Here is a 23,905-nt window from a genome sequence, read left to right on the forward strand (position 1 = left end):
TCCAAAAGAAAATTGATTTAGCATTGATAATTTAACATGTTCAAACCATGAGATATTTGTCAAAAATATGTTTGCTATACAGTTCATTATCTTGCAGGAGATATCTGATCATAAAAAAGATATTCACATTTTTGGTGACAAATGTTTTGGCAAAATTGGAGATTTGGGGGGTGGGGAGAAGAAAATATCCAAGTATTAAGTGTCAAGGAGAGAGAAACAAAATTATAAAAGTAATTCAAACCACAAGGAACTTGTAATAGTTGCTCAGAAGAAATAATTATTTCCTTATGCCGTTTGCTAAGAAATAGAGGATATGAAAAATTATATTTAACTGATGATGTAAATAGAGAAATAATGAGTGAGTATTGAATAGTTAAGGCCAAGGTAAGTATACTGTATCAGTTTGGGTTTGGTCAGGAGAAGGAACTACCTTAGATAATAGAAGTAGGAAAATAGAGGCTTACATACCACTGAAAGGAATGTTACAACATTCAGGAGAGAAGAAAATGGTAGGAGACAAATGCAGATCATCTCAACTGCCATCCATTCAGAGAATAATGCCTAGAAGCTATTGGCAATCCTTTCATTGCCAAAGCCCACGTATATGCCTGTAGCCTATAACAGGTTCTCTTTGTCTGCCTCTGAAAATTTTCATCACTCACATTGATGGAATTTAAATGGGACCCTGTTGGCAAAGGACAGATAGTAAATATTTAAGATAAAAATATACAACAATAAGTTATGATTTGACACAAAGATAAATAATATCTAGATAAATATTATTAATCCATTTGTTATCAAATGCCTACATCAGGAATTGGATGGCATCCATGATAAACTATCATAATTTCTAAATTCAAAACTTTACTCATATGAAAACTTGAGTGATATTTTATGCCAGACTATAAAATTTATACCGGGAAATATAAAATATGATTAATTAGAATATATATCCAGAAACCTAGAAATAGGAGTGCATTTTTTTTACTTAACTATAGTTACAAATAATTTTAACCAAGACAAAGTTTTATACACAATATACATAATTTTTCCCTAGAACAAACATGGCAACCAGATTCTAGTTGATACATTTACTGATTATTATATATAGTCAACGTTCTCATACATTCCCTGACTTAATAGGTCAATGAGTGACAGAGTGACAGCCATGTGGTACAATATTTTAAACAGTCTTGTGGAAACTATGTAATTTTTGTCCTTTAGAAGGTGGCTTTTTAGTTCAACTGAATCAGGAACACTATGAACAAAAAAACCTGACAATCTGCTTCACCCCCAAGATAGAGACAGGATGGCACAAACAGCAATGCTACTCCCTGTGGAAGCCCAAAAGCCAGCAAAGGATTCCAAGTAATCACCTTCTCACAGTCCCTGAGATCCCTGAACTCCAGTTGAGAGTGGTTTCTCTCTGCCCCCAAGCGTGCAGATGTGTAACAAAGCTCCTTCAAGAGTAACCACCTGCACACAGAAAGCTCTCATGCAAGACTATTCATTAATACAAAAGCTGGAGTCTCCTGGAGGAAGTCACACAGCACATTGAATGGAAAAGAACTTTCAGTCCAATATAACCTATTTGACATTGCTACTCTTCCACCTTTACACTTTAATACTTGGGATCCTCTTTTGGTCTCTTTTTTTTTTTTTTGATGTGGAGTCTCCCTCTGTTACCCAGGCTGAAGTGCCATGGTGATTGGCTCACTGCAACCTCCGCCTCCTGGGTTCAAGCAATTCTCCTGCCTCAGCCTCCTGAGTAGCTGGGACTACAGGCACGCGCCACCACACCAGGCTAAGTATTGTATTTTTAGTAGAGACGGGGTTTCACCATATTGGCCAGGCTGGTCTCGAACTCCTGACCTCTAGTGATTGGCCCACCAAGGCCTCCCAAAGTGTTGGGTTTACAGGCATGAGCCACCGCATCCAGGTTCTTTTGGTCTTTACATCAAACAGAAAGACTCCAACAAACTTGCTGGCTCGTCTCTTCACTCTGACATAGCCCATGAAATTGCACCTTTTTCTCTCTACTTTGTAAAACAATGTAGTCCTCCTCTACTCTTATTCCCAAACTTGAAGAATGAACCTGTCCTATCAAGTTCCCCTAGTAGATCAAGAAATTTATTCAGCCTTTTTATAAAAGAATTATCATAATAAATAGTAAAATTCAATTTTCTGCATGATCTACTCTTTTGGCAACCTCATGCAACAACCAAAGGCAGTGTTCCTGAACTAATTACATAATCCAGAGTTTGTGAAAGAAAATTAAATCTTAGGACCCCAAATTCATTAAGCGAAAGGGAAAAGTCAAGCTGGGAACTGGCTCACACAAACCTAACTCCCCCTTTTTTGTTTCTAAATAAGATGGCTACAAGATGAAAAGCTGCATGCCTCCCGCATGTTTTGTCCACAAGGAAATTTTTAGCGAGCTGCAAGATCTTTACTCTAAAGTATTTCTATTAAAATTTCACCATGGCAATGTAAATTTCTAGTTTATCTTTACGGGAGCAGTCACCCCTCTGCCCACCAGACACAAACGCATATCCGATTGTTTCCCTGCCCCATTTTGTCTATGTTGGCTTACGTAAAATACACATTCCCCACATTTTTCTACTGCCTCATTTGTCTATGTCATCTCTGATGGTTAATACTGAGTTTCAACTTGATTGGATTGAAGGATGCGAAATATTGATCCTAGATGCGTCTGTGAGGGTGTTGCCAAAGGAGATTAACCTTTCCATCAGCAGGCTGGGGAAGGCAGACCCATCCTTAATCTGGGTGGGCACAATCTAATCAGCTGCCAGGGTGGCCAGAATAGAAAACAGGCAGAAAAACGTGAAAAGGCTAGTCTGTCTTAGCCTCCCAGCCTACATTTTTCTCTCGTGCTGGATGCTTCCTGCCCTTGAACATTGGACTCCCAAGTTCTTCAGCTTTGGGACTCGGACTGGCATCCTTGCTCCTCAGCTTGCAGATGGCCTATGGTGGAACTTTTTGATCTTGTGAGTTAATACTACTTAATAAACTCCCATATATATAACTTAAACTCCATACATATGTTAATTTATTAAGATTTTATATATGTGTGTGTGTATACATATATATACACATATATATTTGTTCTGTCCCTCTAGAAAACCTTAATACATCATTTTATGTAAAAAGTTTCAGATTTACTGAGCCAGACAAAGGCACGAATGACTATTTTTTTTTCTACCCCCATCTTACATGAAAATTGTGTACTTCTCAATATCTTGCCCTTTCCCCTTTAAATTTGGAGCCCTCAAAATCATCTTCGGAGAAAGGCATAGATCTGTCTAGAGGGAATGCATCCTTAACTTTGGCAAACAAACCTCCTAAAATGATTAAGACTTGTCATTTTTCTCGATTGACAAGTTCCACTTTTAACCCTCAACGGACCCCTCTTAAAATTATATATATTAATTTTTTATAAATCTGGTACTTTTTAATTTTTTTATGAGAAACTAAGAAAGATATATCAGGTAAAGAATACAAAACACATATCAGTTGCAGAAGAGTTATAGAATATAGAATAGTCATAGAATAGAAACATATATCAGTTATAGAATAGTTATAAGGTATATCAGTTCTAGAATAGAAAACCACTCTGGCTTAATAAGATGTGCTTTTGGTGAACTTTCTATGACTTTAAACCTAGGTTGAAATCTTAATGGTCTCACTCGCCAGTTAGAAGACCGTGAAAAAAATCTCTTTATATCTCCAGGATGCTGTTTTTCTTCTCACTTGCAAAATGAGAATAATAGTAGGACCTATTTTATAATGTTATTACATAAATTATAGCATAAATATTTATGAAGGGCCTAGAACAATGTCAGACACACAAATGTGTCTATTTTAAAAAATAAAGATAATTTTTATACAATACTATTTTAAAAAAATAAAAAATATAAAGATAAGAAAATAAAAAAAACAGAATTTTTGAGGAATGAAATCAACGCATTAGTTCTTAGAAAACATGAGTGGAGGCAGCCATGGTCAAAAACATGTTGAAAACACTACTGTGGAAATGAGAACTCCTTAGGAAAGCTCCAAGTTCAGAGTCTGTTGTTGACGTAATATTACTCGTATTGTTACTGCTATATTATTAATTGTAGTAGGGGTTGCTGTAGTCTTTATTTATATTTTGGAGGAAGACAGAAACTTCTGTCTCAGTCTGCACTAGGCTGATTTTGTGTTGCTATTAAGAAATACTTGAGACTGAATACTTTTAAAAGAAAGAGGTTTAATTGGTTCTTCAGGCTGTACAGGAAGCATGCTTTTGGTGTCTGCTTCTGCTGAGGCCTCAGGAAGCTTACAATCATGGTGGAAGGCAAAGACGGAGCCAGTACAGTATGTGGCGAAAGCTGGAGCAAGAGAGAGAGCAGGGAGATGCCATGCACTTTTAAACAACCAGAACTTGCCTGAACTAACTGAGCAAGAACTCACTTATCACCATGGGAATGATGCTAAACCATTCACGAGGCATCCATTCCCATGATCTAATCACATCCCCACTTCCAACATTGGTGATTGCATTTCAACATGGGATCTGGAGGGGACAAATACCCAAACCATATCACAGTCTTTCACAGTATTTACCAGTGACAAATATTTAGGTTTGCTGTAAATCTTACTGATTAATCAACTAGGGAGACACATTTGAGGTAAGGCAGATAACTGTGTTAGTTTCCTACCATACCAGCCTTACTACTTGAGCCAAATCTACTCTCCAGTCACATTTATGTCAACTCTCTCCAGTTTGTCCAAACACAGTGACTTGTCAATGTGGCTTCCTAATTTTGATATTGTCCTCCTTTCCCTTGGTTGAGAAATACGCAAAGCAGTCCAGGAAACCTTTGGTTAAACTTGGCCTCATTGATTCATAATCTATACTCCAGCCTTACAGTGATATCCTCATTGAGGCATGGTTCAGCACCAAAGGTCACAGTAACTTTTACTTTAATTTTATCCTATTTTTACTCATAATTTAAAAACAAAACAAAAAAAAAATAGAACATATTAGAACTAAAAATTATACAGATACTTCTATTTTCCTTAATATGCATTATATAATATATATTATATATATTTAATGAAGGAAATACATATAATGAAAAAAGGTCTGATTTTTATTATAGTCCCATCCCTAACAGAAAAATCTTTGTAACTTCAGGCAAATAATACACTTCTCCAGACATTTTCCTCATCTGAAAAAACAGTAGTCACAAAGAAAGGAGGATATTAGATTAGATAATCTCCAATTTCTTTTCAGTAATGAAATTTAACAATCTATTAAAAAGTTATCTAAAGTACTGTCTCAAATTGCCCCAGTGCTCTGTTTAATGAAAACATAAATCACATTGTTCTTAATTCACTTCACTTCATTTACTCCTATAACAATGAAGAGTTTAGATGTGATTACGTTTTATGATTTGTTACAGTTTGACTTGATAGCTAGATCCCAGGTCAGAGACCTTGATTTAATTTATGCTTGTTAACACTGAAGTTTATTTATGGCACTGAATAAATGATAGTGTAACAACACATTTGAAAATATCTTCCTAAGAGACAAGAGTTATTGCATTAATTTGCATTTTTTCTTTCTAGAATTTAGATAAATGTAAGTATTTATGGAAATAACAAATGTTGCCTGTTGGCTCTAAGATCTCTCTTCTGTATGTAATACTCTGGTGTTAATCTTCATGTTATCTTTTTGCTGAGTTCTCTTCAAAAAGTTGTAGTGTAGTTAATGTGGCAGACATAAAAGCAATGTTGATTCAATTTGATTTTCTGTATTTTTTCCTGGTGATTTGCAAAAAGAAGAGCAAAACGAGTGAAAATCAAGCCAGATTCTAAAATTATGACAGTCTGTAAAGAAAATTAGTTATTAATTATGATGCAGGTTTACAGCAATATTTGTTTTGAATGAAATATATTTTCATGAAAATGTAAACCAGGAACGACACAAAAATAAAAATGTTACCAGTGGAAGAATTGGGTATGTGTTTGGTAAAGTTTATATTTTAACAAATCTTTGAGTAGGAAATATAAAGTGAAAAAAAGTCTGAAAGTGGTATTTATAACTACAAACAAACCCCAAAGCTTAATTTTTAATTCTCTCTCTTCCAAAAGTCTCAATTATATTCTCTCAGTTAGAATACAAATTAAAATATTTCTCTTTGTGAGATACACAGTGTTTTGAAAGGAAATGAGCATTTTTAGTCTAACTACATGACAGTGGGTGCAATTCCTGGCTCTGCCAGCTACAAGCAGCCTGACTCTGTCCAAAACACTTGGCCACTTGTACTCACAGCTTCATGTATAAAATGTGAGCAACAGTGTTCACTGAGTGGGATTGTTGCAATGATATAACTGGTATCCTATCTGTAAAACACCTATAATAGAAACTGGCATATCAAATGTATATTCAGTGCTGATTCCTTACACCCTTTGCTTCTTTTTACCATCAGTTCTCCTCTGATTCTAGCCTTTTGGGATATTGACTTGAAGATTCTAGAAACTTGTTATTTCCATTGTTTATTTCCATTGCTTCCATTTTGTGTTGCTATAAAAGAATACCTGAGGCTGGGTAATTTACAAAGAAAAGAGGTTTATTTGGCTCACAGTTCTGTGGACTGTACAAGGAGCATGGTGCCAGTTCTGCTTCTAGTGGGGCCTCAGGAAACTTTTACCCGTGGTGGAAGGCAGAGAGGAGCCATTGTATTATATGTTGAGAGAGGGAGCAAGAGAGAGTGACAGAGGTCCCAGACTCTTTTTAACAACCAGATCTTGAGTGAACTCATTACTATGAACTTACTACCACTGAGAGAGCACTAGGCCATTCATGAGGAATTGCCCCCATGATCCAATTACCTCCCACTAGGCTGCACTTTCAACATTGGGGATTACATTTCAATATGAGATCTGGAGGATACAAACATCCAAACTATACTGATGCATCTGTTAAATATCATTTTACAAATTCAGACTATTTAACAGCAGGTCAAAGTACTCAAGTGAGTAAAAGAGAGTGGATAGCTGTATCTCTGATGTTCATATAGATGGCACACAGAATCAGAGAAATGGTAACAGTAGTTGTTTAGGCTGTTAGGGTACTGTGAGTTATTGCTCTTTTCTATTTTAGTATCTCATTATTAAAGGAAACACAAGTTTTAATCCCTATCATACAGTGGGAAAGCCAGAAAAAGAAACCTATATGTAAGTACAAAGTGACTAAGATATATAAAAGTAGACAATTCAGTGCTAAAGTGAAATAAGTTTTGTCATAAAGATGAAAAATCTGAGAGATTATGGAATCATTTATAAAAGCCTTCAGAAAATAAAGAGACAAATTTTAAAAAAAGGGAAGGATCTTACCGTGTGGTCAAGAGTAGTGACAAAGTCATTCATAAGACTTCCTTGTTCTTAGGTTTCGAAATGTCCAGTGTTGTGGCAAGAAAATCCTTAGTGTGTCAGAGAACATTTGGTGCTGGGCTGCTGTCACATAAGCTAAACCTCACTATAAAATGGGAAAAGAGGAAAAATTCACAGTATAATCATTTTATCAGATATACTCTGGAGGAAAAAAAAAAACCCCTCTACTTTCTCTTCATTGATTTTAGTTCACTATTGAGTCATAGTCTTGTTCAAAAATTGTTTCATTTCCTTTTGATTTCACTTATGTCATTTCTCATATTTAACGTTACCTTATATAAATAGCAGTTGCTGGCTATCAAATTAATGTGACAGTGTCCTCAGACATAACTGATTTTTCCGTGGCTATGATTAATACTGAATGATTCACTGATATTGAAAGTGGTAACCATTTATTAGCATTTTTCCTTTGAGATCAACTCCAAGGAGGTAAAAGCAAAGTAGCAGTTATCCTTCAACAGCTTTGCCCCGGAACCAACAGGCTAAATTGTAGTTTAAATTGTGATACAAATGGTATTTTTCTTGGCTACTGTCTATTCCATTCCTGCATTCTTTCAGTGGAGAGTTCCCTGTTCTGGCAGCCAATAGAATCAACACCATCGTTTCACCCTCTCTTCTTCTTCATCAAAATCTATTACTCTACATCCACTTCCCCTGTGGGTCCACTCCATAAACGGCCAAGATTCAAGCTAAGGTGTCAAATCTAGGAATAAGATTCTTTCTTATTTTATTGAAGGACACTTCATTTACTCCAGAACTGCTGTGTGTTTCCTATTTTATTTCCATTTAGGAAACATTGATTGAACATGTAGAATGCATTGGAAACAAAACTGACTCAGGAGACATACAATAAATTTTACATTTTTCCTGGTTTCAAGAAGCATATAATACTGTAGGAGGAAGTATCTACAATAAATTTTACATTTTTCCTGGTTTCAAGAAGCATATAATACTGTAGGAGGAAGTATCTGTAACTTGATAAACTATATTATAAGAAGAAGAATGATAATAGTTATAAACAAAATATCATGGGGAAAGGGCTTTAAAAATGAATACAATATTTAAATATTTGCAACATATATTTTCACAATCTGTAATATGTATTTGTAATTTAAAAATATAAAACTAGTATTTGCAATAGTAATGATTTCTAACTATAATTTGCATTGCTAGATTCTATTATTAATTCTGATAGATTAAAAATCTCATTATATTTTTGAGACAATTCTCTAAAGGATGAATTACTCTATTTTGTTCCATCATTATAGTAAATTATATCAAACATTTAAAAAAGTCAAGTCATCTTTACATTTTTGTATTTTGGGAGATAATCATATGTGGTCAGAATGTATCACATATAAACACACACATTTTTACTGAAGTCAACTTACTAGTATTTTTTGTAAGAAATTTGAAGTTGTGTTAATTAAATCTTAGATATGTCTATTTTAGGAGTTCTTAAGGAACTGACTTTGGATTTTCTTAATCTTTATTGTACCTATGTCACCTGTTTACATTTGTGTATTACTACCATTCTTATGCTTCAGGCTTAATCTGCTAGGCTTTTTCTACTTTTTTGAATTGGACATTTTTATAATTTTGCTAGTGCATACATGAGGTCATAGCAGTTGTCAAAATATACATTTATATTCATGTACATCAAAGGCCACTATCGTAAGCTGCTACCCTTCAGTGATCCTGCAAGTCACTAGCCGTCCAGATCTCTTTCCTGGAACTTCTACTTGTCCAAACTTTCAGACACAGCCAGGATTTAGGTGAGACATGTCACATAATCCAACAAAATCAGTGATAAAGAACAAAATAATATTTCATGAAATATTTTTTAAAATAGAAATTAATACTGGGACAAGAGCCAAGATGGCTGACTGCATGCTGCTAAGAATAGCTTCTCCAACCTATTGAGAGACCAGACCATGAAGAAGACTGGCAGACTCCAAGCAGATTTTCAGAAGGATGGCATTGGGAATAAATAGAGGAAGGCCACAGATCCTGCCCTGAAAGGGGAGGAGGCTGGGAACTCTGCACAAGATTGCTGAGTGCCAGGATGTGCTTTGTGCCCTGGGCAGCTCCTAGGGAAAGTATGAGTCAAATAGGCGTGAGTGGCCAAATATCACCACAGACCTCTGGAATCCTAGCTGAAGGGGAACTGATGACCCACATGAACATTTGAGTTGGCAGAGAGAGCTGCTTAGAGAGTTGACAGGGACAGGACTCTAAGTGGTGTAGAGCCTACAGGGTTTGGCATGGAAATGGCAGCAGTGGCACATGGTTGGGGACACCCATACCCCAAGGCTCACCATGCTCCTCTAGGTGGCTTGGGCCTTTGTTGCCTATAAGACATGGGTGGAACAGGACTGTCTGCTCATGGGATGGGGACAGTCTGATCTGACAGCCCCCTGTCTGCTGGTCTCTCCCAGTAGTGCAGTCTGAGATCTCCAACTGTGGCATTTCCCAGTGGCCACTGCCATAATATCTTCACTGGCAGATACCACCAAATCATCAGAGAGCTTCTGCAGATGAGCCACTCCCAGCATGCACCTGCTGACAGCACCCCACACTGCTTCACCAGTGTGCTTTTGCTCACAGCCTTCTTGTACCACTTCATTGGTGATTGAAAGCATAGGCCTCACTGCCACTTCCCCAGTGAAGTACTTTTGCCGGCATGACCCATTAAGAGGGTTGTTACCAGTGGACTGGGAATACTTCAGCCCCTCTGGTGAAACAGGATCCCTGAGGAGTCAAAGAACAAAGCTGTGGGCCCGGTCCCAGTCCCCAGGGTTAGAGCATGCAGCCCAAGAGTGCTGATCTGAGCCTTGGCCCCCTGTGAAACTGTCCAGAAATGAATCCAGTCAACTGAATCCAATTTATACCACAATCAAATGCACAAGGGCATCACAGAATATAAAACCAATAAGCCCCATCCAAAGTATAGCAACTAGAAAGATTACAGGATCATTAGCCCACACAGATGATAAAGAACCAATGCAAGAACTCTGGCAACTTGAAAAACCAGAGTGTGTTCTTACCTCCAAATGATTGCACTACTTCCCCATAAATAGTTATCAAACACACTGAAATGACAGACAGAACATTCAGAATCTGGATGGAAATGAAAATCATCAAGATTCAAGAGAAACTTAAAACCCAATCCAAGGAATCTAAGGAAGCTAGGAAAACAATATAAGAGCTGAAAGACAAAATAGCCATTTTTAAGAAAGAACCTAAACTGATCTGATAGAGCTGAAAACTCACTACAAGAATTTCATAACACAATCATAAGTATAAAATCATAATAGACCAAGCTGAGGAAAGAATCTCAGAACTCAAACATCAGTTCTTTGAGTAAACTCAGTCAGACCAAAATAAAGAAAAAATTTAAAAAGCATTAACAAAACCTTCAAGAAATATGAGATTATGTAAAGAAACAAAACCTACAACTCAGTGGCATCCCTGAAAGAGGAAAGAGAGCAATCAACTTGGAAAAAATATTTGAGGATATTGTCCAAGAAAACTTCCCCAAACTCGCTAGAGAGGTCAACATTCAAATTGAAGAAAATCAGCCAAGCTCTGGGAGATACTACACAAAAATGACCATTCCCAAGACAAATAGTCATCAGATTCTTAAAGGTCAGTGAGTAAGAAAAAATATTTAAGGTAGCTAGAGAGAAGGGGAAAGGTTATCTACAAAGGGAACCCCATCAGGCTAACAGTGGGCCTTTCAGCAGTCTACAAGCCAGAAGAGAATGAGTGCCTATGTTCAACATCCTGAAAGAAAATAAATTTCAACCAAGAATTTCATATCCAGCCAAAATAAGCTTCATAAGTGAAAGAGAAATAAAATTGTTTTCAGAGAAGCAAATGCTAACAGAATTTGTTACCACCAGACCTGCTTCAGAAGAGGTCCTTAAGGGAATGGTAAACATGGAAACAAGAGACTGTAGCCAGGCATGACAAAAATGCAATTTAGTACATAGACCATTGACATAGAGATAGTACATAGACCATCTCTTCTACTTTGTAGAATAGATAAAACTGGTGTTAATTTCACACAGCTCTTTATGAAACCATCTGGGCCCAAAGATTATGAAGCAACCACATAAACAAGTCTACATAACAACTGGCTAACAAGATAATGACAAGGTTAAATCTGCACACATCAGTATAAACCTTGAACATAAATGAGACAAATGCCCCATTTGAAAGACACAGACTGACACATTGGATAAAGAAGCAAAACGCAATGGTAAGCTATCTTCAAGACACCCATCTCACATGCAATGATACTCATAGGCTCAAAGCAAAGGCCAAAAAAAGCAGGGTTGCTATCCTTATTTCAGACAAAACATGCTTTAAATCAACAATGCTTTCCTTTTTGAATAAAGGGTTAAATTTAACAAGAAGACTTAACTATTCTAAATGTATGTGTACCCATCACTGGAACACCCATATTCATAAAACAAGTTTCTAGAGACCTATGCATACACTTAGATAACTGCTTAATAATAGTGGAAGACTTAAATACCCTACTAACAGTGTTAGATAGATCAATGAGGCAGATAACTAACCAAGATATTTGGGATCTAAACTCAACATTTGACCAAAATGATTAGACAAACATGTACAGAATTATCCAAACAAAACCAGAATATCCATTATTCTCATCTGCACATGGCACATACTCTAAAACTCACCACATGCTTGACCATAAAGCAATTCTCAGCAAATTCACCAAATCAAAATCTTACCAACCACACTCTCAGATCACAGTGTAATTAAAATAGAAATCAATACAAATAAGATCTCTCAAAACCATACAATTACATATAAATTAAACAATACACCTCTGAATGGCTTTTGGGTAAACAATGAAATTAAGGCAGAAATCAAGAAGTTCTTTAAAACTAATGAAAACAAAGATACAACATACCAGAATCTCTGGAGCATACCTAAAGCAGTATAAGAGGAAAATTTATAGCATTAAAAATTCACATCAAAAAGTTAGAAAGATCACAAATTAACAACTTAACATCACACCTAGGAGAACTATGAAAACAAGAGCAAACCAACCACTAAGGTAGCAGAAGAAAAGAAATAACCAAAATCAGAGCTGAACTGAACAAAATGGAGGCATGAAAAGACTTACAACAGATAAACAAAACCAAAAGTGTGTTCGTCAAAAGAATAAAGAAGATTGGTATACAACTATCTAGACTAATAAAGAAAAAAAGAGAGAAAACTAAAACGAACACAATCAGAAATGACAAAGTGGACATCATCTCTGACTCCTCAGAAAATTAAAAAAAAAAAAAACTCTCAGACTATTATAAATACCTCTATGCACACAAAACTAGAAAACCAGGAATAAATAAATGAATTCCTGGAAATATACAATTTCTCAAGATTGGACCAGGAAGAAATTGAATCCCTAAACAGACTCATAATGACTTCCAAAATTCAATCAGTAATAAAAATCTGTCAACCAGAAAATGCCCTGAACCAGACGGATTTGCAGCTGAAATCCACTAGATGTATAAAAAAGAGCTGGTAACAATACTACTAAAACTACTGCCATAAATAGAGGAAGAAGGACTCATCCTTAACTAATTCTATGAGGTCAGCATCACTGTGATACCAAAACCTGGCACAGACACAATAAAGAAAAACTTAGACCAATATTCCTGAAGAACATAGATGTAAAAATCCTCAACAAAATATTAGCAAACTGGATCTGACAGCACATCAAAATGCTATTCCCATGATGAAGTAGGCTTTATTTCTAGTTGGAAAGGTTGGTTCTATATACACAAATCAATCAATGTGGCTCATGACACAAACAGAACTATAACAAAAAACCACATGCTTATCTCAATAGACAGAAAAGTCTTCTGATAAAATTCAATATCCCCTCATATTAGAAACCCTCAACAAACTAAATATCAAAGGCACATACCTCAAAATAATAAGAGCTATTTATGATGAACCCACAGCAAACCTCATACTGAATGGACAAAAGTGGGAAGCATTCCCCTTGAGAACCAGAATAAGTCTAGAATGCCCATTCTCACCACTCCTGTTAAATATCATTTTGGAAGTCCTAGCCAGAGCAATCAGACAAGAGAAGAAATACAAGGAAACCAAATAGAAAGACAGGAAGTCAACTATCTGCCTTCTCAGAAGATACAATTCTATACCTAAAGAACCTCTCTGCTGAAAGGCTCCTCCACCTAATAAAAATACTTCAGCAACGTTTCAGAACACAAAATAAATGTATTAAAATCAGTAACATTTCTATAAACCAGTAACACTCCAACTGAGAAAAAAAAATCAAGTACACAGTCTCATTGACAAGAGCCACAAAAAAGAATCAAATACCTGGAAATACAAGTAACTAGGGAGGTAAAAGATCTCTACAATGAGAATTATAAAGCACTACTGAAAGAAATCAGACACAACACAAATAGAAAAACATTTCATGCTCGTGGATTAGAAGAATCAGTATTGTTAAATTGGCCATACTGCCCAAAGCAATTTACAGATTCAATGCTATTTCTATCATACTATCACATTTTCACAGATTTAGAAAACTTTATTCTAAAATTCATGGGGAACCAAAAATGAGCCTGCATAGCCAAAGAATTCCCAAGTAAAAAGAACAAAGCGAGAGGTATGACACTACTTGTATGAATCCATTCTCACATTGCTATAAGGAAATACCTGAGACTGGGTAATTTATAAAGAAAAGAGGTTTAATTGGCTCATGGTTCCACTGGCTGTACAGGACGCGTGATGCTGGCATTTGCTCAGCTTCTGAAGTGGCCTCAGGAAACTTACAATGAAGGCATAAGGCAAAGGGGGAGCAGACACATCACATGGCTGGAGCAGGAGCAAGAGGGTGAGGAAGGAGGTGTTACACACTTTTAAACAACCAGATCTCACAAGAACTTACTCACTGTCATGAGAACACCACCAAAAGGATGATGCTAAACCATTCATGAAAAAAAAAAAAATGCCCCCATGATTCAATCACCTCCCACCAGGCTCCACTTTCAACACTGGGGGCTACATTCAGCAAGAGATTTTGGCAGGGACACAGATCTAAATGATATTACTACCTGACTTCAAACTGTACTACAAAGCTTTAGTAATCAAAACAGCACGGTATTGGTAGAAAAAAAAACAAACACATAGACCATTGGAACTGGTTAGCGAACTTATAAATAAAGGCCACCTATAACCATCTGACCTTCAGCAAAGTTGATAATAACAAGCAATGGTGAAAGGACTCCCTATTCAATACCTGGAATAACTGGCTAGACATATGCAGGAGATTGAAAGTGGACCCCTTCTTTCACCATATACAAAAATCAACTCAAGACAGATTAAAGACTTAAATGTAAAATCTAAAACTATAAACGTTCTAGAAGAAAACCTATGAATACTATGATGGACATAGGCTCTGGCAAATATTTCATGAAAAAGACTCCAAAAGCAACAAAAACAAAAATTTACAAGGGAGACCTAATTGAACTAAAGCGCTTCTGCATAGCAAAAGAAACTATCAACAGAGTAAACAGAAAACCTACAGAATGGAGAAAATATTTGCAAAGTATTTGAATTGAAAATATTTGCATTTAAAAAATGTCTAATATCCATAATCTATAACAAACTTAAACACATTTACAAGCAAAAAAAGAAACCTTGTTAAAAAATGGATAAAGGACATGAGCAGACACTTCTCAAAAGAAGATAGATATACAAGCGACCAACAAACCTATGAAAAAAGTTCAGTATCACTAATCATTACATAAATGCAAATAAAAACCACAATGAAATACCACCTAACAACTGTCAGAATGACTATAAGTAATAAAATAGCAGATGCTGGCAAGATTGTGGAGAAAAGGCAGTGCTTATACATTGTTAGTGGCAATGTAAATTAGTTCAGCCACTGTGGAAGGTTTGGATTTCTCAAACAACTTAACACAGAATTACCATTCAACCCAGTGATTTCATTACTGGGTATATACCCAAAGCAATATAAATCATTCTATCATAAAGACACATGAGCATGTACGTTCATTGCAGCACTATTAACAATACCAAATACATATAATCAATGTAGATGCCCATCATGCTGAACTAGAAAATTAAAAAAAAAAAAGTAGTACATATACAGCCTGGCATACTACACAGCCATAAAGAAGAACAAGATCATGTTATTTACAATGACATGGATGCAGTTGGAGACTATTATCCTAAGGAAGTCAACACAGGAACAGAAAACCAAATACCACATGTTCCCACTTACAAGTGGGAGCTAAACACTGAGTACATATGTACACAAAGAACAGGGCAATAGACAGTAGGGCCTACTTGAGGGTGAAGAGTGGGAGAAGGGTGAGGACTGAGAAACTACCTCTTGGGTACTATGCTCATTACCCAACTGATTAAATAACCTGTATATTAAATCTCCACAACACGTTATTTACTCATGTTACAAATCTGCACTTGTACTCCCTTAACCTAAAGTGAAGTTAGAAGGAAAAACATGAATGCAAATAATTCCTATCAACAATGTAACAAAATATTGAATTAAACGTCTACTTTTGCTTTGCTTGTTTTAAGATACTGCAGCAAGAACCGTCATATGCAATCAACCTAAAGTTCTCAGTTCACCAATCACCTGTCAGGTGAGTTTATGAGGTTGGACAATGGCATGCAAAACAGATTATGCAACACAAGGCATAATATATAGTCATCTGTTTTCATTATAGAGCTTTATTTTATTAGCTCTTTTCCACTTGGTTTAAAATATAGAGGATAGTTTGAGAAGAGTCGGTAGCAGCCAGAATTTTTCTTTTGGCTCAGCATTGCACTGCTTTCAGGTCTATTTCCTTCCAAGCCAATTCATTCTGATTGTTCAGTGCCTTTGCAGTCAGCACCTTGAAATTCTTGCTTCTGAGACATTACCATTTTAATTCTCCAAGCACGGGACACATCTGGTCCCCAAAAGCCAGGGTTATGTCCCAGCACCAGCCACTTCACCAGTGATCCTGCACCTCCCACGTTAATAAGTCTACATAGTCAGAGTGAGCCCAGTCAGGACAAGACAAGGCACAATGGCAGCAGAGCTGGCACCGCTGGGGAACAAACGCCTATCTGGCTCCTCAACTTGTCTGGTTCTGAGAGATTCTGGGAGAGACCAAGAAAGCCCATGGCTGATATTAAAGAGCCACTGCTGTCTCTGGTCAGGCACTATAGTGTCCACTGGCATAGTGAGCATGCCAGCAACAAGAGGAACCACAGGAACCAAAGGACAATTGTGGTGGCTAGGGGCCTCAAACAGGAAAGATGTATCTTCCTGTTGTATTTTACCTCCATTTAATTGCACTGGTTCATGAAAAACCCTGAAATACTCATCCATCATGAATATTAACCTCATTTCCATTACTACAAATAGAACTAATGTTTGTATGACACTTGTCCTGTGTGAGGCATAATTGTTAATGCGTACTCACTTGTTAGAATGATATAATTTTCATCATCATCTCCATTTTCAAGTGAAAAAACTGAAACAGTTTGGGGTCATTTCACATTTCCATGGTAGAGGTGTAATTAGCAGCCCAGACAATGTGCCCATTTTCTTAATTATCCACCTATACCACGTGTCATCTGGTCTGCAAAACTAAATGGAAACCCAACTCATGATTTTCATGACTTGGTCAAAAATGGAGATATGATTATATAAAGTTATCTGACAGTATTACAAGTGTTATAAAACTGATGAAGACTTCCATCTGTTGAATTGTGTTATAGATAATGTCTTGTTCCTTTCTGAGTTTGTTTAGGACTTTATTTTTCTTTGTAGTTTGCCAAAAGCAGAGAGAGGAGAAAACACCATTAACAATGTCATTGATTTTAAGATAATTTTTTTGCTTAAAACTATTACGTAATAACGACCAATGTAATTGGTGGGAGGTAAGAGGTCACTGTTGTTACTTAAAAGTCATGGCACAAATGGAAGCAATATTCAGCAAGCAAAATATTCTTCAAAGAAGTCATAGCAAAACTTTCTAAGATTTAGCAAATGATTTGGAAATTTTTTGAATTATTAAAAGATTTGCATTATAAATTATATCACTTGGTAAACAGATTTGAATAATGTATTTGTTACAGAATGGAAAGTAATATATATTTTAAATTTCAATTTATATTTTAACTTTAAATTAGTTTAAAATTTCAAGCTCGTTATTAAATAATATGAATATCACACCAGTATTTAATATTAAAAATTATCTTATTATCAATTACGTTATTTTCCTGTACTGGCCAGTTTTCAATGCTCCTCAAATTAGCATGTATATATATAGCAAATATATATACATATATAATATATATATAACATATATAGCATATAACAAATTAGCATATATATAGCATATATACACATATACACACACATATAAAACAATAGTATTCATATATATATAAACTATTGTTTAAACACTAATTTCTACATATGCATGTGTGTATGTATATATGTGTGTGTATATATATATATAACATAGATAGAAAATTTTTATTGTATCTTGTTGTTCTCTGAGTTCAACTTTCTTCTCTTCTTCCTGAAGTATATACTTGAAACCTCCTTCACAGAATAACATATACTTTCTTTTTTAATCTTTGATTCATTCATCAAAATTTTCTGTATTTCACTCCCATTCAATGATAGTTTAGTTACTCTCTATCACAACATTGAAAATATTACTTTATGTTTTTCTTGCCTCTTCTGCTACAATTAAGAAGATTTTCATCAGTCTAATTACTGTTGTTTTGTACATAATCTCATTCCTTTCTGGGGGTTTTTAAGGTTACTTCATTTGTCTTTAGTGTTTTACAGTTTTATTTTAATATAATTAATTATGGCATTTTTTGATCTGCTCAAAACATGAAACATGGAATGCTTTTAAATTTTAAGATTCATGGTTCTATTATTTTCTTTTCTGAAAATTCTTTTATAGGTAAGTTGGACATTTCCCTTTAATTATTTGTGTTTTCCCCCATCTCCTCATCTCTCTGTGTTGGATGTTGGGTAATTTTCCAAAGGTTATCCAACTACTCCAAAGAAATTCTGTAGCTTTTGAGTGATTTTTATCTCTTTTTTTTTCATTGCTTTGTTATATATTTAAGGGATTGTATTAGTCCATTCTTGCACTGCTAAGAACTACCTAAAACTGCATAATTTATAAAGAAAAGAGGTTTAATTGCCTCAGGGTTCCATAGGCTGTACAAGAAGCATGGCTGGGGAGGTCTTAGGAAACTTAAAATTTTGGCAGAAGGCAAAGGGGAAGCAGGCACGTCTTACATGGCTGGAACAGGAGGAAGTGGGGATAGATGCTACACATGTTTAAACAACTATATCTTGTGAGAACTGTATCATGAGAACAGCACCAAAGGGAAGGTGCTAAACCATTCATGAAGGATCCACTTCCATGATCCAATCTCCCAACAGGCCCCACCTCCAATATTGAGGATTACAATTGAACATGAGATGTGGGTGGAGACACAGATCCAAACCAAATCAGGGATTTATATGTTGTGTTTCTCAGTTTTGATTTTCCTACATTGTACAGTTAGTGTAAATCTGATCTCAAATTTAGAATTAGATTGTAGATTAAGAGTTATGTTTTTCTTAGAAAAACATAATTCTTGGCTAGGACTGGAAGGAGGCAAATTTATTGCTATGTCACTGAACAAACAGGTGGAATTTGTTAGTCTCCTCTCCCTGGGGTTGCAGCCTTCGCATTTCCAGGTTTGTGATGATTTCCTCTTCCAGTTCCCCTTCTCACGGTGGCCTGATGATCCTCCAGGCCTGTCATGACCATCATCAGCTCCTGTTCCTACTGCTGTGAATCACAATATTCCTTTTCATTTTTAGACCCTACAGGTTTCCTTTTCTTTATTAGAAGCTTGTATAATTATTGAAAATGATACAATTATTTTTTCCCAGAATCTTTTATTGTTTAGATGGATAAGGATTCTGGCCAACCGAGTCTAACATTTTGCCAGAATTAGACAGATTTCTTTTTATATTGTTATTTCGAAGCAGGTTTTCTTCTATATTTGGGTAGAAGCCATCCGTAATTATGGAATAATTTGCAACAAGGCTTATTTCTGCACATGGGCCTGGAACTCTCTTTACATAAAAAAACACAATAACATACACATACAAAAGAGAGTCAGATGGTGAGATGAGATGCAACGTTGTATATTTGTAACTTGCTCCATACTAATGGGGACAGAATTATGTTAGCGAGGCCTGTGGAGAATACCAAGACTGAAGCTGCTCCAGGAGTTAGCACTCTTACAGGGAAGTCTGCAGTGAAGGCTGTTGTCCTTCAGAAGCTGGTGTGAGGGAAGCGCATTGACAGGATACAGTGCTTCCAGAACAGAAAGTATATTAGAATCACTTAGCCTCTTAAAAATAACCATTTATGGAGCCTGCAATTCTCTTTCATGTGCTTAACTGGGCCTAGGGATCTACACTGTGACACATACTTTGAGTGATTCCATGTAGGTGGTTTATGGCATATTGAGCTGCTTTGTTGAATGTCTGGGAAAAGGCATAGTTAAGAAATTAACAGTGGGGAAAGTGAAACTGGTTAACCAAGTGCTTTGAAGCCACCAATAAGGGGTCTTTGCTTTATCTAGATGAATAATAGGGAGACTGTGAAAATTTCAAAAAGGCAATGTGATGTGAAAAACTACAATATATGATGTATTTATAAATAGTACAAATGAAATAAATGTTAAATTTGCTTAAAGTCTATGATAAAGCATGAGTTAGGTCAGGGATTTTCAACCTACGACCCAAGGGCTAAATGAATGTTGTTTTCATATTTCTTGTTTCTGTACAGCCAATGAACTAAGAATGATTTTTGAATGATTTTTAAAGGATTGTGGACCCAAAATAATTATATATGTGTGTACCTGTGTCTGTGTATCTATCTATCATCTATCTATCTATCTATCTATCTATCTATCTATCTATCTATCTATCCATCTATCCATCCATCCATCCATCCATCCATCCATCCATCCATCCATTCACTTGACCAATTGACCTTTGAACAACTCAGGTTTTAACTGCATGGGTCCACTTATATGTTCTGCCTCTGCCACCCCTGAGACAGTGAAACCAGCACCTCCTTTCCCACTCCTTTTCAGCCTTGTCAACATGAAGACAACAAGATGAAGACCTTTGTAATAATCCACTTCCACTTAGTGAATAGTAAATATTTTTCTTCCTTATGATTTTTAATAACATTTTATTTTCTCTAGCTTATTTCATTATAAGAATATGGTGCATATATATATGTGTATGTATGTGTATATATATATATATATATAAAATAAACAAAATACATGTTAGTTGTTACTGTTTATGTTATCAGTAAGCTTCCTGGTAAACAGTAAGCTATTAGTAGTTAAGTGGGGAATCAAAAGTTATACACGAATTTTTGACTGCCTGGGAGATCAGTACCCCTAACCCCCACATTGTTAAGGAGTCAACTGTACACACACATACACATACGCACACACACAACAAAGATGTTTACTGTCCGGCCCTTCAGAGAATAAGTTTGCTGAGTCCCTGGATTTAGGCAGACTGAAGGTTTCCCAGTATTTGTGCAAGTTAGCAGCAAGGCTTCAGCTCTAGTGTGACTGGGTGGGTATCTGGGGAGGTAACTGCGTCAGAATGAGGCAAGAGCAAATAGGACTGGACTAGAAGGTAAACAGTCCAAATAGCTATCAAAACAAGGTCCTTACAGCCTTAGATGGAAAAAGTGAACAAAGTATTTTCCATGGGAGGACACACAGACCTTTTTAAAATGCACATTTAATTATGGTTTACATTGAAATTATTCAGTAATTTCAAATCCCCCTTAAGATGATAAGGCCAAAACTCAAGCTCCCACTCATTCTTCAACTTCTCTTGCAACATAACCTTGAGTAACTCACCAGAATTTACTGAGCAGAAACTTCTTGCAATCTCAGGAAAATACAAAATTCTTTCACTTTGTCTTTATTTTATTTACTTATTATTTGTTTTCAAATTAATCATGTATATTGGTTAAAAAGCAAATCGTACATGTTTTATAATGAATATTAACTGTTCTAAACTCCACTCCAGATTCCCCCCAAAAAAGATCTTTCTATGTTTTCATTTTTTGCCCTGAATTTACCTCCCTAAGTGTAAATAATATGCTTATATCCCTGTTTCCCAATTTTCTATCTTAAACATTATCTACTCAGTTCTAACATTGAAATAAAAATTTAGGACTTTATTGCTTCTTGGCCTTATGGCTAAGACCAAGTGTGAAATTTAGCACTTTATGCTACTCAGTCTCATCCACAAAAAGCTTTCCCTTCTCTCCCAATATTATGTCACAATTTTGATACTCTATGTGTGCATATATACATGTATATGTATATGTATATGTATATATGTGTGTGTGTGTGTGTGTGTGTGTGTGTGTGTATATATATATATTCCCTTAGTATCCATGGGGAATTTGTTCTACAACCCCAATGGATACCTAAGTCTGTGGATGCTCAAGTCACTTATATAAAATGGTACAGTATTTGCATATAATCTATGCATATCCTCCTGTATACTTTAAATCAGCTCTAGATTATTCATAATACCTAACAAAATGTAAATACTATGTCAACAGTTGTACTGTATTTTTTATTTTTATTTTTTTGGTGTTGTTATTCTTTATTCAAGTAATTTTGGTCTACAGTTGGTTGAATTTGCAGATACAGAGCCTGCGAATACAAAGAGTTGAGTGTACATAGTTTACAGTCAAACGTATAGTCCACATATGCTTCCTTTTACAAAAGTTTTATTATTTTCTGCTGTTTCTAATTGCTCTATTTCTTATTGCTGGATTTTCTGCATTTGTAACAAAAACTATTCCTATGCAAAATTGTAAAATACTGCTAAGATCTCCATATATCAGATAATCTACAAAATTCTTTTCATTTTCTTTGAGATGTACCTCCTGGAGCCTTTTATCATCTTGTGCTAACCTTTGCAAATGTCTAAGTGCCTCCTATACAGCTGATTTCCTGGAACCATTTGCCCCTCACCATTTTTCAAGGAATTTACTCTTGTGTTGGATATTCTGTTTTACAAATATGTCTCTTCATATATATTTTTCTCCTTTTTCACTTATTTTTTTGTGGTGAATGTCATACAGAAGCTGCTGGAGAAAGAGAGCATGGAGGGCATATTTTTAAGAATATGCATCCCAAAATACTTTACTACAAGTCTCATAGTGTGGCTGGATATAGAATTCTACATCTTCCGTCAAGAACTTGAAAGTCTTACTATTTTCTAATGTCCAATGCTGTTCTTGAAAAGTTCACTGGCATTCAAATACCTCTGTATAGGAGTAATTCCTTTGACCCTTCTGAAATTTATAGGATTTGCCATTTATCTTGAACATGTTGACATTTTATAACTTATGGCTTGGTGATTTTTTTTAATTTGCTATGTTGGAAACTGTGTAAGCTTTTCTGTTTGGAAATCTATATTCTGCCTTTTGAAAGATATTCATAAGATTTTAAAAACTGATGTCACCATGTACATTTTGCCTATTCTAGCCTATAAGTGCTGTTTTCTTTTCAGATGTTGGACATCTTAGATTGAACCTTTGATTTTTACAACTCTTACTTTTCATCTCTTTGTCATTTGAATTTGCTTTCCAGGACTTAGATTATATTACCATTTAACCCTTTTGTCCATTTTGCTTGTTTGTTTTTAATGTCAGAATTTCAGATGTATCTTTTAAATCCTTTTTTTTTTTTTTTTGAGACAAGGTCTTGCTCTGTCACCCAGGCTGGTGTGCAGTGGTGAGACCATAGCTCACTGTAACCCTGAACTCCAAGACTCAAGTGATCCTCCCCACTCAGCTTCCTAATCAGTTAGGACTTACAAGCACCTGCCACCATGCCTGGCTAATTTTTAACTTTTCTTTATAAAGATGGGGGTCTTGCTATATTGCCCAGGCTGGTCTCAAATTCCAGGCCTCAAGCAATTCTTGTGCCTTTGCCTTCCAAAGCACTGAGATTATAGGAATGAGCCACTGTACCTGAACTCTCTCTTTTTTTCTTTTCTTTTTAATTTAATTTTATATTAAGTTCTGGGATACATGTGCAAGATGTGCAGGTTTGTTACATAGCTAAACTTGTGCCATGGTGGTTGGTTGCACCTATCAATCCATCACCTAGGTATTAAGCCCCATATACTTTAGCTATTTATCCTGATGCTCTCCCTCCCTCAAGAGGCCCCAGTGTGTGATGTTCCCCTCCCTGTGTCCTTGTGTTCTTATTATTCAGTTCCCACTTATAAGTG

The 23,905-nt window shown here is 35.7% G+C and overlaps 2 long non-coding RNA genes across 2 annotated transcripts in view; one reads left to right on the plus strand and one right to left on the minus strand.

Moving 5' to 3' along the window:
• The window catches only part of LOC126940858 (uncharacterized), a 164,217-nt gene extending 146,616 nt beyond the window's left edge, over positions 1 to 17,601 (plus strand). Inside the window, exon 3 of the long non-coding RNA XR_007720944.1 lies at positions 16,108 to 17,601. This is a non-coding gene — a long non-coding RNA (uncharacterized LOC126940858). The remainder of the gene's footprint in view (positions 1 to 16,107) is intronic.
• Positions 1 to 23,905, minus strand: part of LOC126940856 (uncharacterized) — a 52,436-nt gene that overhangs the window by 14,157 nt on the left and 14,374 nt on the right. Inside the window, exons 4-5 of the long non-coding RNA XR_007720941.1 lie at positions 7,405 to 7,546; positions 469 to 685 (exon numbers count right to left, since the gene is read on the minus strand). This is a non-coding gene — a long non-coding RNA (uncharacterized LOC126940856). The remainder of the gene's footprint in view (positions 1 to 468; positions 686 to 7,404; positions 7,547 to 23,905) is intronic.

The sequence above is a fragment of the Macaca thibetana genome, chromosome 17 (assembly GCF_024542745.1).
Source record: "Macaca thibetana thibetana isolate TM-01 chromosome 17, ASM2454274v1, whole genome shotgun sequence".
Lineage (NCBI taxonomy): Eukaryota > Metazoa > Chordata > Mammalia > Primates > Cercopithecidae > Macaca > Macaca thibetana.